Source organism: Elephas maximus, chromosome 5 (genome assembly GCF_024166365.1).
Source record: "Elephas maximus indicus isolate mEleMax1 chromosome 5, mEleMax1 primary haplotype, whole genome shotgun sequence".
In the NCBI taxonomy this organism is placed as follows: Eukaryota; Metazoa; Chordata; class Mammalia; order Proboscidea; family Elephantidae; genus Elephas; species Elephas maximus.
In genome coordinates this window covers 118,029,862-118,044,753 of record NC_064823.1, presented here as the reverse complement: position 1 = coordinate 118,044,753, position 14,892 = coordinate 118,029,862, and positions in this window count along the sequence as shown.

Here is a 14,892-nt window from a genome sequence, read left to right as displayed (position 1 = left end):
TGAACATAATTTTGAAAATAGACTTGATAGATTTGATGAGCTGTAATTGAAAGAAATCAAAAGATGATGTAGATTTTTCCTTCTCAGGGGTGGAAAAAAAAAAAACAGGTAAATAAAATACTAAATTTGATATGCCTACTGGACACCTACAGGGTCACTAAGGGTTGGAATTGACTCGACAGCAATGGGTTTGGTTTTTTGGTTTCTTAGACACCTGAGTGGGATGTTGAATGCTGTTGTTGTCAGTTGTTGTCAAGCCTATTCTGACTGTTGGTGACCCCATGTGTGCAGAGTAGAACTACCCCAAAGGGTTTTCAAGGCTGTGACCTTTTGGAAGTGAATCATCAGGCCTGTCTTCCGAGGTACCTCTGCATAGGTTTGAAACAACAATCTTTCAGCTAGTAGTCTTTTGACTAGTAGTTGAATCCTTAACTGTTTGCAATGCCCAGGGACTCCTGGACATTGAACAGGCATTTAAATATGTCAGTCAGGGGAGAGTTTTATGCTGGAGATCTAATTTGGGTGTCATCAGCATACAGATGTTATATAAATCCATGGAAATAAGCACAATCATTGAGAGCTGCATCGTCCAATACAGTAGGTGCTGGTTGGTGCATGTGGCTACTGAGTGCTTGAAATGTAGCTAGCACAACTGAGGACCTGAATTTTATTTAAGTATATTTAGAAAATCTTGAGTGTGTATTTTTAACTATATGTTTTATAAAACCTAAGTGTAAATGGCTACATACACATGGGCATCACAAGATGGAATACACAGGAATCAAATCGACTACATCTGTGGAAAGAGACAGTGGAGAAGCTCGATATCTTCAGTCAGAACAAGGCCAGTGGCCAACTGTGGAATAAATCACCAATTGCTCATATGCAATTTCAAGCTGAAGCTGAAAAACTTTTTAAAAATCCATGAGTGCCAAAGTCCAACCTTGAGTATATACCATCTGAATTTAGGGACCTTCTCAAGAATAGATTTGATGAATTGATCACTAATGACTGAAGACCAGATGCATTATGGGATGACATCAAGGACATTATACATGAAGAGAACAAAAGGTCATTAAAAAGACAGGAAAGAAAGAATAAAAAGACCAAAATGGATGTCAGAAAAGACTCTGAAACTTGCTCTTGAAAGTAGAATAGCTAAAGTGCATGGAAGAACTGATGAAGAGCTAAACAGACGATTTCAAAGAGTGTCTTGAGAAAACAAAGTATTATAGTGAAATGTGCAAAGACCTGGAGTTAGAAAATCAAAAGGGAAGAACAACTCAGCATTTCTCAAGCTAAAGAACTGAAGAAAAACTTTAAGCAATATCGAAGGATTCTATGAGGAAAAAATTTAATGACTTAGGAAGCATCAAAAGAAGACGAACAGAATATACAGAGTCACTATACCAAAAAGAATTGGTTGACATCAACCGTTTCAGGAGGTAGCATATGATCAAGAACCGATGGTACTGAAGGAAAAAGTCCAAGCTGCGCTGAAAGCATTGGTGAAAAACAAGTCTCCAGGAACTGACTGAACACAAAATAAGATGTTTCAACAAACAAATGCAATGCTGGAAGCTCTCACTTATCTGTGCCAAGAGATTTGGAAGATAGCTACCTGGCCAAGTGACTGGAAGAGATCCATATTCAGGCCCATTCCAAAGAAAGGTGATCCAATGGGATGCAGAAATTATCAAACAATATCATTAATATCACACTCAAGTAAAATTATGCTAAAGATAATTCAAAAATGGCTGCAGCAGTACGTCAACAGGGAACTGCCAGAAACTCGAGCTGGATTCACAGGAGGATCTGGGGTGAGGGATATCATTGCTGAGGTCAGATCGCTCGTGGCTGAAAGTAGAGAATACCAGGAAGATGTTTACCTGTGTGTTATTGACTGTGCAAAGGCTTTCGACTGGGTGGATCGTAACAAATTATGGATAACGTTGCAAAGAATGGAAATTCCAGAACACTTAATTGTGCTCATGGGAAATTGTACTGAGACCAAGAGGCAGTCATTCGAATAGAACAAGGGGATACTCTGTGGTTTAAAGCCAAGAAAGGTATGCGTCAGGGTGGTATCCTTTCATCATACATATTCAATCTGTATACTGAGCAAATAATCCGAGAAACTGGACTATATGAAGAAGAATGTGACATCAGGACTGGAGAAAGATTAATTTACCTTCAATTTGCAGATGACACAATCTCGTTTGCTGAAAGTGAAGAGGACTTGAAGCACTTACTGATGAAGATCAAAGACTACACCTTAACATAAAGAAACCCAGAATCCTCACAACTGGACCAATAAGCAACAACATGATAAACAGAAAAAATATTGAAGTTGTCAAGGATTTCATTTTACTTGGATCCACAATCAACACCCATGGAAGCAGCAGCCAAGAAATCAAAAGACGCATTGCATTGGGCAAGTCTGCTGCAAAGGATCTCTTTAAAGTGTTAAAAAGCAAAGATGCCTCCTTGAGGACTAACGTGTGCCTGACTGAAGCCACAGTGTTTTCAATTGCCTCATATGCATGTAAAAGCTGGACAATAAGGAAAACAGAAGAGAATTAATGCCTTTGAATTACGGTGTTGGTGAAGACTGCCGGAAGAATGAGCATATCTATCTTGGAAGAAGTACAGCCAGAATGCTCCTTAAAAGGGAGGTTGGTGAGATTTCATCTCATGTACTTTGGACATGTTATCAGGGGGGATCAGTCCCTGGAGAAGGGCATCATGCTGGGTAAAGTAGAGGCTCAGCGAAAAAGAGGAAGACCCTCAATGACATGGACTGACACAGTGGCTATAACAATAGGATGAAACATGGCAATGATTAGGAGGATGGCTCAGGACCAGCAGTGTTTTGTCCTGTGGTACATAGGGTCCTATGAGTCAGAACCGCCTCAATGGCACCTAACAACAACCAGGAGAACAAACAAATCGGTTTTAGAAGAAATACAACCAGTATGCTCCTTAGAAGCAAGGATGGCAAGACTTCGCCCAGTTGCTTTGGACTTGTCATCAGGAAAGACATCCTGCTTGGTAAAGTAAAGGGTCAATTAGCAAAAACAAGGGAAATCCTCAATGAGGTAGAATGACACAATGGTTGCAACAATGGACTCAAACGTACCAATGACCGTGACAACCAGGCAGGACTGGAAAATATTTCATTCCGTTATACATAGTCACTATGAGTCAGAGCTGGCTTGAAAGCACCCAACAACAACAATTTCAAAAAAATACCCATTTTTTGCTTACCAAGTCATTTTGCTAAAAGTGGTCTATAATTAGCAAATTTGTTTTGAGGGTTGCTAAAATCACTTATGCATGAATCGTACACCAAACCCAAACCAAACCCATTGCTGCTGAGTTGGTTCCGACTCATAGCGGTCCTGTGAACTGCCCCACAGTGTTTCCCAGGATTGGCTGGTGGATTCCAACTGCTGACCATTTGGTTAACAGTTGAGTTCTTAACCACTGTACCACCAGGGCTCCAGGACTGTACACAGTTCGCTAAAATATAGAACGGTGACTTTATCTGTATTGCAGTTTAAGCTTATGAAATGATAGAACTGTAAAACAGAATGTAAATTCCAAACTTTCATTAAATTTTGACTTTTTGTTATGTCTTGTTTATCTTCATTTCCTTAGTGCTTACTGTAGCATTTGGCACATAATAGGTGCTTAATGTAATTGAATGAACAAATAATTTCAACTTTCTGAAATGCTAAGGAGACTAGCAATACCGAAGAATTCACCAACAGAGGGCACCAAGCTGTTTTCTACGTGCGTTCATATAGAGACAATATTAATAGGAGATTTAACTCTTAATTTCAAGTGCTGGATAAAAACAGTAACCCTGGGAATATACTTAAAGATTGCAAACTTACAATTGAATTATTAAAGCATGTTCATATATATGTATTTATTTACTACAAACTTCTAAATTCTTGCTCTAAGTCAAGAAAGAAAAGGAAATGAAATTGACTTGTAGAAATAAGAGAAAACAGGTTATTATTAGTAATATGTTAGTGAATATTGAGAAGCAGAGTTGCTATTTATTCCCCTGAAGAAATTAATATCCTTCAGTGGCAGTAAAACAGTGATGTGTTTACATACATTTGGAGCACTGGCATACCGCTTTAGGGAGCAGATAGTGCAATTTGCTTTTTTCAGGGGGTTCAGACTGAAAGCCACAAGGACCAATTGAAACAAACAGTATGCTTTTTAAAGAAGAATCAATAATCTGCATATACAAAGTGTGCAACATCTCCTTCCTCTCCCCCGTTACTTTTATTTTCTGTAGGATTGTCATTTTCATAAATTCCTATGCCTAGGTGGTTTCTGGGTACTATTTTGCCTGCAAGCCTGAGAAATGAACAGATGTTCTTTAAGACGGCAGTGTTGTGAAAAGTCCACAGCCTAGCAGATTGCATGAGTATGGAGTCCTCGTCACACACAGGACTGTCAGGAAAACAGCAGCAGGATGGACAGTCTCTGAGTCAACTCTGACTTATGGCGACCTCGTGTGTCACAGCAGAACTGAGCTCCATAGTGTTTTTTTTTTTTAATTGTGGCAAATATGTTTTTAGGAAATCATTTGCCATTTCAATATTCTTCACACGTGCAATTTAGTGACATTAGCTGTATTCATCATGTTGTGCCGCCATCACCATGGCTGATTTTTTGGAAGTAGATCATCAGGCCTTTCTTCTGAGGCACCCCTGTGCGGACTCAAACAACCAAACTTTAAGTTAGCAGCTGAGCATGTTAACCGTTTGCATCAGCCGGGGATACTAGTGGTGGTGTTGGGTGCCATTGAGTCGGTTCCGACTCATAGCGACCCTATAGGACAGAGTAGAACTGCCCCGTAGGGTTTCCAAGGAGTGGATGCTGGATTTGAACTGCTGATCTTTTGGTTAGCAGCCAAGCTCTTAACCACTACGCCACCAGGGCTTAATCACTTAAATTTGGATAAGCATGGCCCCTGCATAGTTTTGGTCTCACTGAGAAGTCTATCTCAGACGTGGATGTATCCCTACAGATAAATGGGACTGGTCAAAGGTCAGTAAGTGGCTTGCCAATTGACAGGGTTCTATTCTATTAAACAGCAGATGCCCACAGTATCCAGCACCCCCTTGCTCTCACGTCCTCTGTGAGCCAGGTGGCTAAGGTTTTGGGAAGAACCAAGCAGGGCTACTCTGGGCTTTCACCCAGGTTCCATCCTTCTTCATTTGGATGCTCCTCAGAGTTTGTTCCTCCAGCTACACACTCTTCCTGTGTAATTCACCCATTACCTCAAATACCACCTGGAGGGAGATGATTCCAGACTTTTCTCCTGAGCCCTGACACCTCCCTTTGCCTTATGAGCTTCTCATCTTGAACGTCCCATTAGTATCTCCAACACAGTATGTGAAAATACAAACTTATTGTTCTCTCCCCAAGTCTGTTGCCCTTCTGTATTCACCTTTTTTATGTGTATGTGAAAGTTTCTTATTTTTAAGTTTTTAGCATAGTGTTTAATACATAAAAAGAACATAACTTACGCAAGTTACGATGCATAGTTATAAACTGGACACCCATGAAGTCTTCATTCGATGTAAGGATTAGTATAGTAACCAGTATTATTGCATCTGTGTGGTGCCTCACTGTCTCAACCTCTTCATTCCTTCTCATAGAGTGTTAGTCTCCTAGTGCTGTCGTATCAAATTTCCAAAAACTTAGAGAGGTTTAAAACAACATAAATTTATTATCTTACAGCTATAGAGATCAGAAGTCTACCATGGATCTGCAGGACTGCATTACTTCTGGAGACTCAAGGGAAGTATCCTTTTCCTTGCCTTTTCCAGTTTCTAGAGGCTTCCTGAATTCCTTGGCTGTGGCTCCATCCTCCATCTTCGACAGTAGCATCTTCGAATCTCTTTTTCTCTCTCTCTGGTCTCTGCTTCCACCATTACATCTTCTTTCTGACTTTGACACTATTGTCTGTCTCTCTCAGGAGGGCTCTAGTGATAACACTGGGCCCATCTGATAATCCAGGTTAATCTTCCCATCTCAAGATCCTGAATTTTGTCCCATCCCAAAAATCCGTTTTGCTAACATATGGACAGGGCCTGGGGATTAGGATATGGACATCTTTGGGAGGCTACTATTTTATATTTATCATGCATAGGTAACCACTACCTTGCACTGTGTTATTGTTCTTTGAGATGAGGAAAGACTGTGGATGGAGCAAGTTTGGGCAAAAGTTAGAGAGTTTGTTTTTGGATGTAAAGACATTGAGCAGGGAGCATTTGGAACAGGATTTCTTAATTTTAGCACTACTGGCATCTGGGGTCTGATAATTCTTTGTTGGAGGGAGCTGCCTTGTGTCTTGTAGGATGTTTAGCACCATCCCTGTGTTCTATCCACTCGATGCCAGCAGCACCCTCGCCTCTAGCCGTGACACCCAAGAATGTCTCCAGACTTTGCCTAATGCCCTTTGTGGGGAAAAATCACCCTCAGTAGAGAACCACTAAGTTGGATGTACGTTTCTGGAGTTCAGGGAAAACGCTTGTGACTTAGATGAAAATTTAGAGTTGTCAGCATACAGATTGTATATAAAGCCAGAAGACTGAATGAGATTACCAAGGAAGTGAGAGGAGATAGAAAGTTTGTGAACATTTTAGTAAGGGTTGGCGGGGAAGTATCTTGATCTATTGAATTATGCTTTCTTTTCCTATTATCCTCTCTTGTATTTTCTTGTATGTTACAGAAGTCTCACTGACTCCTCCCACAGTAAATCAGGACTGGGTTATTGCAATTCTGGTAAGTCTTTTCTGCTCCCCTTGCAAAACTTTGTTAACTCTTTTTAATCTACAGAAGTCCTCTCTGTATATTCTGCATGGTCTCTTTTTAGTGTTTCATCTGTTGTTCTTTTACCTTGCTTCCCTCTCATCTTTCTGTTCTGTTGTTGTTGGGTGCCATCAAGTCAGTTCCGACTCATAGCGACCCTATGCACAACAGAAGGAAACACTTCTCGGTCCTGCACCATCCTCACAATCGTTATGCTTGAGCCTGTTGTTGCGGCCACTGTGTTAATCCATCTCATTGAAGGTCTTCCTGTTTCTGTAGCTTTGTGGTTTTTTTTACAATTAGCCTACAAAGAGTTCTACACACTCTCTGTTTTTATTTTTCCCCAGGGTTACACTCATAGGTTTAGTCCTGCTACTAGTGGTATCTGTACTGTCCTTGAGGGCAGGGGTAACATCTAGCCTTACCTTGTCCAATATGGTAGCCACTAAATGCATGTGGTTACTAAGCACTCAAAATGTGCCCCGTCTGAAATGAATTATGCTGCAAGTGTAAAATGCAGCACAAGTTTCAAAGAATTAGTACAAAGGAAAGAAAGCAAAATATCTTATTAATATTACTATATTTATTTAATTATTTTATTTTTAAATTGAAATGACAGTATTTCAGATATAGGAGGTATCTTAGTTATCTTTTTTTTTTTTAGTTGTCTAGTACTACTATAACAGAAATACTACAAGCAGACAGCTTTAACAAATCTCACAGTTGAGCAGGCTAGAAGTCCAAATTCAGGGTCTCAGCTCCAGGGGAAGGCTTTCTCTTTTGGCGCTGGAGGAGGGTCCTTGTCTCTTCAGCTTCCACTTCCTCCTTTCTTAGAGTTCTCCATGTGGCTTAGCATCAATCTTCCCCAACTTCTGCTTTGCTCGCCTTGTTTAACCTCTTTTACATCTCAAAAGAGATCGACTCAAGGTACACCCTACACTAATTCTGCCTCATTAACATAACAAAGACAACCCATTCCCAAATGGGATCACAACCACAGCACGAGGTTAGGATTTACAAAATAAGTATTTGGGGGACACAATTCAATCCACAGCAGTGGGTTGAAGTCAGCATTAAAGTTAATTTTACTTGCTTCTTTTAACATTTTAAATGTGGCTACTAGAAAATTTTAAATTACCCATATAAATTACTCACATTAGAGGCTCAGCTCATATTATGTTTCTATTAGACAATTCTGGTCTAGACCACTGCTTGGTACATAGAAGCTCCTCAAGAACATGTTGAATAAATAAATGTCCTTCTCTGGTATTGGGAGTCAGAGGAGGGATAGTTTAGAGATTTTTCCCTTTAAAAGACTTAGTGGTGAGAAGGACAATTTGGAAACTCCAGTATTAGGATGGGAGGGAACTGATTTTGAGGTAATCCTCCCTCCCCACTACTCACCTTCACAGAACAAACAATCCTCCCTCTTGTCTATGACAGTTTCTTGTTTCCTTGCTTCAGAATGTCCTTGGACGGAAACAAAGGAATCAACTGTTTTTTAGAAACCAAGACCACGGAAATGTTCTTAATTTGACTTTTCTGCCCACTACAGTGGATAATAATTCTGCCATACCTTGTATAAAGTAGGCAAGCAAATATTTGTTGGGGAAAAAAAGATGGAAATAGTAATAAGGAAACAAATAAAAAATAAACAAAAATTAAAACAAAAATCCTTTCCTTAGTCATGGGCAAAGTAGATACTTGGTTAGAATTATTTGTGACTGTGATTTTAGCCACAGAGGATAGACGCAGGGCCAGCTTCATGGGCTTATGACCTGTGCAACTCACCATGCTTGGTTTAATGCTCTGCTATCACCATCTTGAAATTCTTAATAATTTTTGAACAAGGGTCCTGCGTTTTCATTTTTGCGCTGGGCCTCACAAATTATGTAGCTGGTCCTGGATAGCAATATGTGGCTAATGTGGGTGAACTCAGTTTAAAAGGGAAAGATCCGTTTATTGTCCCCTCATCACAAAGACGCTGGAAGCTATGTCACTGGTATTCAGATACCAGCAGGGTCACCTATGGTGGACAGGTCTCAACTGAGCTTCTAGACTAAGACAGATTAAGAAGAAGGAACTGGCAGTCTACTTCTGAAAAGAATTAGCCAGTGAAAACCTTATGTACAGCAGCGGAACATTGTCTGGTATAGTGCCAGAATATGAGCCCCCCAGGTTGGAAGGCACTCAAAATACAGCTGGGGAAGAGCTGCCTCCTCAAAGTACAGTCGACCTTAATGTCGTGGTTGGAGTCAAGCTTTCGGGACCTTCATTTACTGATGTGGCACAACTCAAAATAAGAAGAAACAGCTGCAAACATCCATTAATAATCTGAACTTGGACTGTACGAAGTATGAATCTAGGAAAATTGGAAATCATCAAAAATGAAATGCAACACATTAACATCTATATCCAAGGCATTAGTGAGCTGAAATGGACTGGTATTGGCCATTTTGAATCAGACAGTCATATGGTCTATTATGCCAGGAATGACAACTTGAAGAGGAATGGCATCACATTCATTGTCAAAAAGAACATTTCAAGATTTATCCTGAAATACAATGTTGTCAGTGATAGGGTAATATCCATAAGCCTACATGGAAGACCAGTTAATATGACTATTATTAAGATTTATGCACCAACCACTGATGCCAAAGATGAAGAAATTGAAGATTTTTACCAATTTCTGCAGTCTGAAATTGATTGAACATGCAATGTCGAGGCATTGATAATTACTGGTGATTGGAATTTGAAGGTTGGAGACAAAGAAGGATTGGTAGTTGCAAAATATGACCTTGGTGAGAGAAAAGATGCTGGAGATCGAATGATAGAATTTTGTAAGACCAATGACTTCTTCACTGCAAATACCTTTTTTTTCACTAACATAAAAGGCTACTATACATGTGGGCCTCACCAGATGGAATACAGAGGAATCAAATTAACTACATCTGTGGAAAGAGATGATGAAAAGCTCAATATCATCAGTCAGAACAAGGCCGGGGCTGACTGCTGAACAGACCATCAATTGCTCACATGCAAGTGCAAGTTGAAGCCAAAAAAATTAGAACAAGTCCATGAGAGCCAAAGCACGACCTTGAGTATATCCCCCCTGAATTTAGAGACCATCTCAAGAATAGATTTGACTCATTGAACACTGATGACGGAAGACCAGACGAGTTGTGAAATGACATCAAGGACACCATGCATGAAGAAAGCAAGAGGTCATTAAAAAGACAGGACAGAAAGAAAGACCAAAACGAACGTCAGAAGAAACTCTGAAATTTGCTCTTGAACATTGAGTAGCTAAAGCAAAAGGAAGAAATGATGAAGTAAAAGAACTGAGCAGAAGATTTCAAAGGGCGGCTCCAGAAGACAAAGAGTGTTGTAACGACATGTACAAAAAGCTGGAGATAGAAAAACAAAAGGGAAGAACACGCTCAGCATTTTTCCAGCTGAAAGAACTGAAAAAAAGTTCAAGCCTCGAGTTGCAAAGTGAAAGATTCTATGGGAAACATATTAAACGATGCAGGAAGCATCAAAAGAAGATGGAAGGAATACAAAGCCATTATAGCGAAAAGATTTGGTCGACGTCCAACCATTTCAAGGGGTGGTATATGATCAGGAACCAATGGTACTGAAGGAAGAGGTTCAAGCTTCACTGAAGGCACTGGCAAAAAACAAGGGTCCGGGAATTGACGAAATATTAATTGAGATGTTTCAACAAATAAGATGCAGCACTGGAAGTGCTCACTCATCTATGCCAAGAAATTTGGAAGACAGCTACCTGGGCAAACCACTGGAAGAGACCCATGTTTATGCCTATTCCCAAGAAAGGTGATCCAACTGAATGTGGAAATTGTTGAACAACATCATTAATATCACATGCAAGTAGATCATTCAGCAGCTGCAGCCGTATGTAAACGGGGAACTGCCAGAAATTCAGGCTGGATTCAGAAGGGGATGTGGAACCAGGGATATCATTGCTGATGTCAGATGGATCTTGGCTGAAAGCAGAGAATACCAGAAGGATGTTTACCTGTGTTTTATTGGCTATGTAAAGGCATTCGACTGTGTGGATCACAACAAATTACAGATAACATTGTGAAGAATGGGAATTCCAGCACACTTAATTGTGCTCATGAGGAGCCTGTGCATGGATCAAGAGGCAGCTGTTTGAACAGAACTAGTGATACTGATTGGTTTAAAGTCAGGAGAGGTGTGCGCCAGAGTTGTATCCTCTCGCCATACCTATTCAGTCTGTATGCTGAGCAACTAATCTGAGAAGCTGGACTATATGAAGAAGAATGGGCCATCAGGATTTGTGGAAGACTCATTAACAACCTGAGTTATGATGACACATCCTTGCTTTCTGAAAGCAAAGAGGACTTGAAGCACTTACTAATGAAGATCAAAGACTACAGCCTTCAGTATGGATTGCACTTTAACATAAAGAAACAAAAATAAGCATCAACATGATAAACGGAGAAAAGGTTGAAGTTGTCAAAGATTCCGTTTTACTTGGATCCACAATCAACACCCATGGAAGCAGCAGTCAAGAAATCAAAAGATTCATTGCATTGGGCAAATCTGCTGCAAAAGACCTCTTTAAAGTGTTGAAAAGCAAAGATGTCACCTTGAAGACTAAGGTGTGCCTGACCCAAGCTGTGGTATTTTCTATTGCATGCTAAAGCTGGGCAATGAATAAGGAAGATCGAAGAAGAATTTGAACTGTGGTGTTGGCGAAAAATATTGAATATACCATGGACTGCCAAAAGAATGAACAAATCTGTCTGGGAAGAAGTACAACCAGAATGCTCCTTAGAAGCAAGGATGGCAAAACTCTGTCCTACATACTTCACACGTTGTCAGGAGAGATCAGTCCTTGGAGAAGGACATCATGCTTGGTGAAGTACAGGGTCAACGAAAAAGAGGAAGACACTCAACAAGATGGATTGACACAGTGGCTACAACGATGGCCTCAAGCATAACAGTGATTGTGGGCAAGGCGCAGGGCCGGGCAGTGTTTCGTTCTGTTGTACGCAGGGTAGCTATAAGTCAGATCTGACTTGAGAGCACCTAACAACACCACCAGCACAAAGACAGTGGGAATTGAGAGTGAGGCTGAGTAATATAGGAAAAACTAAAATAGGCAAACTCACTGGATCTTGGTTTAACCAATTTGTTAATCAGTTTTCTAATCTGTAAAATGAGATTAGTTGAATGAATCTGAGCTGTGCTGTTCAATATGGTAGCCTCTAGTTACATGTGGTTATCTAAATCTAAATTAAAAAGTTAAAAATTAATTCTTCAGTTTCTCTAACTGTACTTCAGGAAAACCTGGTGGCGTAATGGTTAAGAGCTACAGCCGCTAACCAAAAGGTCGGCAGTTCAAATTTACCAGGCAGTCCTTGGAAACCACAAGGGGCAGCTCTACTCTGTCCTATAGGGTTGCTATGAGTAGAAATCGACTTGATGGCAATGATTATGGATATAACCACATTTCACGTGCTCACTAGCCACAAATGGCTAGTGGCTACCATACTGGACAGCACAGATATACAACATTTCCATCCTCCCAGAAAGTACTATTGGACAGTGCTGGCAAGGAATCTAAAAGAACATAAATCTATATAAATCATATCAGGAGGGTCAATTTCCAGAGCAAATCTCCAACAAGAATGGGGGAACTGAGAAAGAATAAATACTTGTTCCTCTTGGCCCTGACAATTCACCCGTCACCACTCCCTAAATAATATTGAGGGGGCTGGTCTAGGAAGCAGACAAGGGAATGCTTAGATGTCGTAAACTCAGGGGCTCCTAGGAGCTCCACCACTTGCGTACTGAAGCCTGAAATTCCTTTAACTAGGGATAAAGCCACATAGCCCACAGTATGTGATAAGGCTTAAAGACAAAAGTTGTTCAAACAGATATTCCATTCTGCCATTTAAAGTATGATCCCTGGGCAACCAAGCCGACATCGTTTGGGAGTTGGATATAAATGCAGACTCGCAGAGCCCACCCTATACCTACTAAAGCAGAATCGGCATTTTAACAAGATTTCTAGATGATTCCTGTTGTTGTTAGCTGTCCTTGAGTTGGCTCCAGACTCATGGTGACCCCATACGCAACAGAAAGAAACCATGCCTGGTCCTGCACCATACCCATGATTGATTGTGGACCAGATCACTGTGGTTGATTTTTGGAAGTAGATTGCCACATCTTTCTTCCTAATTTTTCTTAGTCTGGAAGCTCCAATGAAACCTGTTCAGCATCATCGAAATGCACAAGTCTCCGCTGACACTGCACTGAGGTGAATTGACCAGGAACAGAGCCTGTCTCCCACATGGGAGGTGAGAATTCTACCACTGAACAACCAAAATGCCTCATAGGCCATTTCTAGGCACGTTACATTTTTAGAAGCCTATCCGAAGGCTGGAGCCCTGGTGGCACAGTGGTTAAGAGCTTGGCTGCTAACCAAGGGTTGGCAGTTTGAATCTACCTGCCGCTCCTTGGGAACCCTACAGGGCAATTCTACTCTGTCCTATAGGGTCACTGTGAGTTGGAATTGACTCAACAGCAATGGGTTTGAACCCTAAGGCAGTGGTTCTCAAACTTTGTGCAAGAATCACCCGGGGACTTGTTAAAAATGCAGGTTCCTAGCTCCACCCCAAAGATGCTGAATCAGTATGTCTGGGGTGGAGTCTGGGAATCCTCATTGTTAGCAACTAATTCAGCTGATTCTGAAAGAACACACTTAGCAAAGGGCTTTCCTAAGATATAATTGGTGGAGAGCAGAAATTTGGGAACAGCTAGTCTTGGCAGAGATAAGAATGGAGGCCCTAAGTTCCCTCAAATACCAAATTGGGCTACAAAAGGAGAGACGTGAAGAAGACATATTTTTGAGGTGCTGGCCCTGACTGCCCTCTTTCAGGGCAAAATGATCTCTGCTAGATAAAAATGATCAAATCCTCTGCTTGGTGTCTACTTAGTCTTACTCCAAAGTAATGACTCTGCTCCAGGACCAATTATATTTTCAGCCTGCAACATTTGTGAGAGCTGCTTTTTGCCCAAGTGTGAATGAAAGAAGAAATTGCCAAAGTCAATTTTAATATATAATCTAACCAAGCTATTATGGTTAGAAAAAAAATTGTTTTTAATTAGAGAAAGAAATAGCCAAGGTTGAGAGCTTAATTCAGTTGTGATCCTTGAAGTCTGAGCTTTTTCATTAAGAAAACAAAACTATGAAATGACACTCCCAGCACTAACACATTTAGCTTGTCAGCCAGGCTAAAGTGTGTGGAATGTTCGGTGTGAAGGGGCTATCTGAAATGCCTAATTCTTTTAAAAAAAAATTCTTTAGCTTACTGTAAATCTTCCAGGACGCTTAGGGACTGCATGGGGTCTGGGCTCCCTCAAGGAGAAACTAATCAATATATTAAGTCTCAAATATGTTGAATCAGTTGAGTGAAAACAACAGCAAAAACATCTATTTATTGTGAAAAATCAATCAAATCGAATTTTTGTGTTGCATAATTAAAACAACGAATTGATTATTTCCTGATTCTTCTAATTGTACAGGAGTCATAGCAAGTAGAAGACCCCTTGGAGGATGGATTTAGACTCTGGAATCAAAGACGATACATTGTTAAGAACAAGGCCATGGAATCAGTACATGTGGCTGTGACTTTGGGCAAGGTGCTTATACTCTGAGTTTCCTCATAGGGTTGATGTGATGATTAAACAAGATAACACATGGCAAGTACATACCATAGTATCTTACACAATAGGAACTTAAAAACAATTCAGAAGAAACTTCCACACCCAAGAGTATAATATAAAATGGAGATAAAATCAGTCGCCATGTTGTGATCTTTACGTTCAGGAGGTTCTTTTCTTTACTTGTACAAACAACCTGGATGCAAATGAGCTAAAATTTCATTTACAGAAAAGCGATTACAAAGTTATGTTTAAGGAAACAACCCACCGCCAGCCCAAAAACCCACCCCAGTGTACAGTAATTATCCCCATTTTATGTGAAATTCCTCA